Consider the following 8,005-nt stretch of genomic DNA (forward strand, 5'->3'; position numbering starts at 1 on the left):
CGAGAGGCAAACAGTTGGGGCAGGTGGATTCGAAAGTGTCAATTAAGGGAATTTGGGGTATCAACAATATGTACAACCAACGCAGATACCACAATAATATCATCAACCTAACCCACTCAATCAACAGCCTGCTCCGAGAAGGCCGGTGGTGGATATTCCATTACCACCACCAGTACCTCAGATGCAGGGTCAGATAAGACCGCTACCACGCAACTTACACCGACAGGCGATTTTACCGGAAGGTATTCTACGGCGAAGTAATCAGGGTCCAGTTCGAGGTATCGAGAGCCACTTTAGGCCCGCTATAGCTAACAACCCGTCACCGGTTGTAATCCCGCAATTACAAGGTGGGCGATCGTTTGAAGTACGAACACAATCGATATCCAGTCTTCCTAAGTTTCATGGTCACGCACATGAAGAACCATATTTACACATTGCTGCATATGATGCACGTTTCAACACAATCAGCAGCCAAGGTTTCTCAGTTGATGATGTGAAATTGGTGCTCTTCCAATTCACACTTGAAGACAAGGCGCAACAATGGTTTCATTCGCTACCGTCAGCTTCAATCTTCACATGGGGTGAGATGCAACAACAATTTTTAGATGAGTTCTATACTCATTTGCGTACTAACAATGCAAGGAAGGATATTCGTGGTTTTCGACAATAACCTGGTGAGTTATTTCATGAAGCATTCAATCGCTTTAAAATGATGCTCAAGAACTGTCCACATCATGGTATATATTTGTGGGAGCTTATGAATACATTCCACGAAGGCTTAACAGATGAAGATGCAAGGGATGTAATTCAATATCCAATGGTACCTTTGGAACAAACTATGAAGAGGATGATTGGGAATATTTGGAAAGAACCGCAAGGGCATCAAAACGCAAAGCTCAATCCTCCAGAAGTGCACGACATTCGACAATGAGAGCAGTAGAGAATCCACCGGAGGTAAACGGTCAGTTTCCGTTGTGTGGACATTGTGGAGATATAGGGCATATAGCGGATCAATGCCCGACCATTCTTGGTGAAAGTGAAGATGTGAACTATGTGCAAGGTGGGGTGGTGGAAGAAATTTCAACATGCAATCCAACACATATCACCCGGGCCTTAGAAATCACCTGAATTTTAGCTATGGGAATACAAATAATCAGCTAAATCTGGGGTTTTAAGGCAACAATCAATCTGGTGGTCAAAGGAACTTCAATCAAAACCAATTTCATGGTAACTTTCAGGGTGGCTACCAAAACGATCAAAGAGGACCAACTGGCTCTTCTAACACTTCGGGGAATAATGATATGATGGAGATATTGAAAGCAATTCAGCTTGACTTACAAAATCAAAGGCTTGAATTGCAAAATCGTGCACAAAAGGAGGAGATGCGAGATAAGGCTGTTCAATCATTAACTACACAAATGGCCCAACTTGCAACTGAGATAGCAGAGTTGAAGCAGGGGAATGGGAAGCTACCGAGTAACACTCAGACAAACCCCAAGAATATGAAGAACACTACGATCAGTGGGGTAAATCCGGTTTCTAAGAATATTAGTTATGATAACGATTTGTCTGCGTCTCATGTAATTGCAGGTTTAAGTGAAGCAGCTGCTGAAGAAAATGGAATTGATTTGGGGGAACCGGTTGTTTTAATCAAGGTTGGCAAGTTAAAAATCCACAAGGCACTGCTGGATTATGGAGCGGGAGTGAGCGTTCTTCCCGGTTGCTTGTATGACCAGTACGATTTTGGTCCCTACAAGCTTGTGAAAGTATGGCCATGTTTGCGGATGCGAGTTTAAAGCAACCTCGAGGGGTTGTAAAGGATGTGGTAATTCAGCTCGGCGAGTTCTACTATTCGGTCGATTTTATGGTGGTTGATTATGCACCCGCACCGACCTACGCACAACCGAAGGTAATTTTGGGTCGCCCGTTTCTGTATACAGCAAATGCACAAATCGACTGTAGGAATGGGATGGTAATTCTAAGTTACAAGAATCGTAAGCTGTATTTCAATGTATTTTTAAAATCTATTGCGTATGCTCTTCTAAATGATGTGAGTCCCACAGTTGCTACTAATGAGATTGGTTCGAGTGGAGGTAATTTTTGCAGGTCTGAGTTAACAAATGGTAGAAATCAGGCGGATAAGACAAGTGTGAGAAAGAAAGCTGAGAAGAGGGAACCACCTGAAGGTGGGTTTAGATGGGGTGACCAAGTTGAGCAAAACCCCAACCAAAGTGAGGCTATGATTCTCCCGAAAGACTGGACAGATATGTACGGAGAGACATGGGAGGGGAAACGTGCAGCTGAACCACCCTGAATGACAGGTACGGTCTGGCTGAAGACCTAAAACTTAGCGCTCTCAGGAGGCAGCCCGAGGATGTAGAGTATTGTACTTTGGTTTGGTTCGGTTCGTTTTGGTGTGGTTGTGTTTTGACAGGTTCTTGATTCAATCATCACGAATGCAACAATTCAAGTGTGGGGATGTTCTGCTACATCCCCGGTGAGATATCAAGAATCGATGGAATGCGTCTATTCTGGTTAAAGCACAACAACAGCATCACTACAGACACATGATCAGGTGCATGTGTTTATCTATCTTACCTTATTTTTGGTGTGTTTTGTTGTTTTTGGTGGTGTGAACCTTTGTTTTGTTTAGGGGATGTGTTTCGTTTGTTTTGTTATGAGTTAGCCGCTCATTGAGGGTTGTTGGTTTGTTTTCCCGGGCTATATTTTAAAAGCACCATACATTAGGGACAATGTATCCCAAGTGTGGGGATGGGGGAGCCCGGGAAGGGATTTATGGATAAAGCTTTGAAGCGATTAAAAGTGGTTGAAATCGATGAAAATGAAAGAAAATGAAAAAATTGAAAATTAAAAAAAAATCATCGCCTTAAGTAAGCTAAGTGGATACGAAAACCTGAAGTTTCAATCACTAATAGGCTTCTTACCGGTAGTAGACTAGATTAGTCACTTGTCATGGTTGTCCCTTTAAGTTTCGTGAGAGTAGGTTTGACAAGTGTATTTTAGAAAATAAGTTGAAAAGAGATGTCTATCTAGGGGTAACATGTTTTGATTGCATATGCTACATGTCGTCAACCTGTTTACCTTTTCTTGGTGAGATTTTGAGCCTGTAGACGGATAGGATACATTATGTGATGAATTCATTTGTTGAGTGCAGGCTACGTGTTATTCTTTTTAGAACTTGTATGATTTGATGCATGCTGAGACTGTGGGTTTGACATGTGCACATATATGATAAAGGCATTAGGATTTCCCATTACACCTTTTGTGTTTGTGTTTCTTTCGTGTTATTCACAATTTCCCTTAGTAGCCCTGTTGAGCCTAACTACCTTTCGTTTGTTTGCCTATTGTCTATTGTGAAAAACCGACCGTGATAGTATTGCTATGAAAAAAAAAGAAAAAGAAAAAAATAGAAAATATGTGAAAAAAAAATGAAAAAGAAAAGAACAAAAATAGAAGTATTGTGAATATCGTATGTGTTCTTGGGTAGAAACCAACCCAAAATTATAATTTGTGTTTGAATAAAGTATCACGGTTTGGTTATTGTTTGTGAGCCAATTAGAAAAGAAAAAGAACCTGAAAATAATTTCCTACATTTACCCTAAGCCCAAAACCTGAAAGTCCTTTTGATGTGTGCCATGTTAGATGATACAGTGGAGGTGTGATTGTCAAACAAGCCTATGATTACAGGATTTCATGTTTGCTTTTTGAGTGTTTTATATACTAGCACATTACAAGCTAGTCCAGATATTAACCCGAGAGGAGAGTACATTGTGAGGGGTGTGTAGCATGTGTTAATTGTAAACATGTTAGTTTTAGATAGACAAGTCTTATGTTTTTGAATTTGCATCATTTACTTGTCAGACTGTCAATCTCGATTGTGTCAGTCTATGGGATGGATATGACTTGGGACTGAACAGGTTGAACCGGTTAAGGGGTTTAGAGGTGTTGTTACTATGGTGATTAGTTCTAATTGGTTTGCTTGAGGACAAGTAAAGACAAGTGTGGGAATGTGATGGAGAGGGTGAAACCCGAGCTTTAGAGTGTCTAAATATGATGTTTTATGTATATTTAATGTGTTTACTTGCTTAGAATGAAGTAACTAGGAGAATTTGGTGACTTGCAGGTTAAGCACGTAATTTGGTGTGATTACATGGGTTAAAGATGAAAGTGCAAGCATAGGATGGGATATTGCAGCTTGAGGATGAATATTGGAGTTTGTTCGGGTGAGATAAAGGTTCACGAGTGAAAGGAGTATGAAAGAACAAAGTTCAGGGGCCGTTTGGTAATTAATTGGAAGTTAATTATAGTTGAAATATTGAATAAATAAGAGTTATTGAAGTTTGAGGGGTCTCCGGGTCATTAAATGAAAGATATATGATGGTTATATGTGAGAGAAGTGAAAACTTGAAGTCTAGGGACCAAAAGTGACATATGTTGGAAGTTCTATGTAGGTATTCATGGGGATCTGATGTTTTGCAATTTCACCCACGGTACACAAACCGTGGGTCACGATATGGGACTGCAAGGAAAAAAAGAACAGGGAGTTTATATACTGTGACCCACAGGTCAGACCTTCACCCACAGTGGAGGTAACTGTGCCAGCTCTGATGTAAACTGTGGCCCACGGTGCTGAACTGTGGGTCACGCTGGGGTAATATGGGGGCGCGAATTTGATAATTTTGGTGGACTTTTATAAGATAAAAACCCTAGTTTCTCATTATCTATCATTCACAATCGAACCAAGGCATCAAGATACAAAAAGTTGAAGACTTTTTCACCTCAATTCCATCAAGATTCTCCATTCAATCACCGAATCAACCATGATTTCTTCATCAATTCAAGCTTTTGAAGATTCTTCGTGTGAGATGAGCGGCTAAACTTTTTGTGGTTTCCTCCGGATGGAGGGTTTGTGTAATTAGGTACTTTTATGTGTTTTTAATCATTGTAACTTGGTGATCTAAGCATCCGATGCTTTTCACCATGGATTTAATTGACTGACTGTAACTGGTTGCATTTATTTAAACCTTGATTTCTAAGCATTCAGTTCCCGAGAGTTCTAGTAATTGGGATATATTTGACATGGGATTAGGGTTTGTAATTGTAATTGATAATCATTCGATAACCTCCCGTTATGTATTGACCAGAGTACTTAGTCGTTGGTTATCACAATTGGTTAATTAGGTTAAACATTTATGTCTATGTGAATGTTTTGATTAAACACATTATTGAAGTTAATTGCACAACCTGAAATTTGGAGGAACCATTTTCTTCCCTATTGATTTAAACCTTAGTTTTTATTCGTTAATTTAGATAATTCTCACAATCAATTAACCCGATTTTCTCAATTCAGTAGTAGTTAATCAGTACTTAATATTATAACACTTTCCACAATCCTCCTCTGGTTCGATATCCGACTTATCCTATCTACATAGTTTAGTTGGTTTTTGCATGTCCTTAACGACAGACATCAATGTTGGAAGCTTTATCTTGATCATCTTGACGCTTGGAGAATGATGGAATGGTGATTAGGGTTTGGTGATGATGGAATTGAATGGATGGTGGAATGGTTAGGGTTTGAAAGATGGAGATGATGATGAATTCGATGATTTGGGTGATGATTCGGTAGATTTGGATGATCGAAGGTGTTATGAATGGATTAGCGATGATAGGGAATGTGTTAGATGATCCCCCAAGGTGTTTTTATCATTCCCAACCCGTAACCCCCCAATCTTGGTCAAAACAAAACATATAACCCGTCCCCAATCATTAAAAAATAAGTTTCAGCGTCTGGCATATAGAGGAGGCGTCACCGACGGCCTTTTGGGCGTCCCCGAAGGCCTCTGGTTGTTCCCAATTCGTCCGACGGCTTAACCCGCTGCCTATGTAGGTTTTTCAGCGACGGAGGGTTCTGGATGGCGTCGCCGACGCTGCCTAGTATTGCGGGTTTTGTCCGAAACTGTTTTCTTCATAACTTCTTCGTTATAGCTCCGTTTTACTCACCGTTTTCGCCCACGCACTCGTAATTCAGCCCTCTATCATGCCATCTTCCAATATATTCATTTTAAATCCATTAAAATTTCCCAAAACACATCCAATCTTCATGATTAACCCGGTTTTGTTCATTTCACATCCCCGGTTGATCCTGTTCGCTCCCGGTGCTCCGTAAAGCTCCCAAATAGCTCCTCAAACTCCGTAAGACCTGTAAAACACAAATCCCATTAAAAGTTGGCTATTCGAGAGTAAAAGTTAAGCAAATACATGAACTTAAACATTAACGAACACCGGTTTTCGACCACGTACCACATATCATCATCAAAATCTTTTCTTTTGTCATGGATAATCTCATTAATAGAATCATAACAAAAAGAACGTATTTTGTTCTTACTGATAATCTCATTTTGCTATAAATCTTGAATAAAACCTAAATTATTAGATTTAATGTAAATCTAAAAAAAATCAAAAGTTAATACAGACTCATTTGACAATACCAGTTGGCGTACGTTCAATTAACTAAAATCACATAAATCGTGATCCAACTAACATCAGTTAATTGTTCAAATCACGAATCAAGAAGTGGGTTGTTTAGGTCAGACCCTAATTCAAGAGCCTTATAACCCAATTGAAAAGAAAAGAAATCCCCAACTAACCTGATAATTGGTGGTAGCGGCCAGATGAAGTCGAAGGTTTTGGGCTTTTGGCGATTGGAGACGGTGGAGAACGTGGAGATTGGGGCGTCGCTGATGAGTGATGAATTGATGATGTTCAGTGTTATTGTTCACTAACCCTAGAGAACATGTCCCTTCAAAATTCTCAACCCTAGAGAACCCATCCCTTCAGAATTCTCAACCTGTATTGACCCGTAGATATCTTCTTTATTTTTTAATTAACCCATTTTGACAATTTGACTTAAATTACTTTACCCAATCCCGCCCATAGTATCTTATAAATAACCCAAAATGACCCATATTAAAGACTTTGGGTCAGAATTGCCCCCTAATTCTCATTAATTTGAGTGGCCAATGGGCGGTATGTGCACAATTCGGCCCTATCATCTTCCGTAGTTATCATTTTCATACTTGTTCAATTTCTTGTACAACAGTAGGACAATGCTTTACGCATTGACCGTTAGACTTACATGCCAATATTAAGGATTCTTCTTTTGACTTGTTTAGTTAATTAAAGCATTTGGGAGCAAAAATTATGATAGAGAAAAATGCCCGGATAGTCCCTGTGGTTTACTCCATTTTCACCTATAGTCCTTACACTAGCTTATGACCCGTGTATTACACGGGTTTGTTTTAGACCAGAAGATCAATCTTTCCATCAAATCAATCATAAATACATAATTCTGTAAGTTTAATTTATTAATCGATATAAATACGAAATGCCATATGCTGAACACTATAAATTTGCTAACAACGTTACAGCGCTAATCATTAATCGATAAAAAATACAAAATAATTACGGAGCATTTGCTCACAAGTTATTCATATGATCACTACATTAAAAAGTTATTATTTATACCATAAGTGAAACCGGATCATTATTTTTTTATAATAGATTCCAAACCAAAAACTATGACACGTTAACACCTAGTTTAAGTACCCGTGTGTTAGACGGGTTACCTAAAGTAAATCATATAATATTCAAAGTGTTGACATAAAACTTGAAATGAAAGAAACGTTCCCTTACTAATGTAAATAATAAATTACAATGAACTGAAAAAAATAAATACGAAAAAAATCACAAGTCGTTAAAGATTTCTTTATGCACCACATTTTTTTCATGGGTAAAAACAAGTTGATTCAATTACAAACCAACCCTAGATAGTGACTGAATTTCCACTGCCACTACATGGCATCAACAATTGAAATTGTCTGCTAGTTCACCTGACACAAGTTTGAGATGCAGACTTGAGAAGTCCACTAATCAAACTCAGGCCGTAGACTTGGTGAAGTACGCTGCCATGGATTGCAGCCTTCCG

At 39.1% G+C, this 8,005-nt stretch overlaps 1 non-coding gene across 1 annotated transcript; it reads right to left on the reverse strand.

The window, feature by feature from the left end:
- Nucleotides 1-635: 635 nt before the first annotated feature.
- Nucleotides 636-741, reverse strand: LOC118487808. Its single transcript, XR_004882751.1, has one exon. It is a non-coding gene; the product is annotated as a small nucleolar RNA R71 (small nucleolar RNA).
- Nucleotides 742-8,005: the final 7,264 nt, after the last annotated feature.

The sequence above is a fragment of the Helianthus annuus genome, chromosome 15 (genome assembly GCF_002127325.2).
Source record: "Helianthus annuus cultivar XRQ/B chromosome 15, HanXRQr2.0-SUNRISE, whole genome shotgun sequence".
Taxonomy (NCBI): Eukaryota; Viridiplantae; Streptophyta; class Magnoliopsida; order Asterales; family Asteraceae; genus Helianthus; species Helianthus annuus.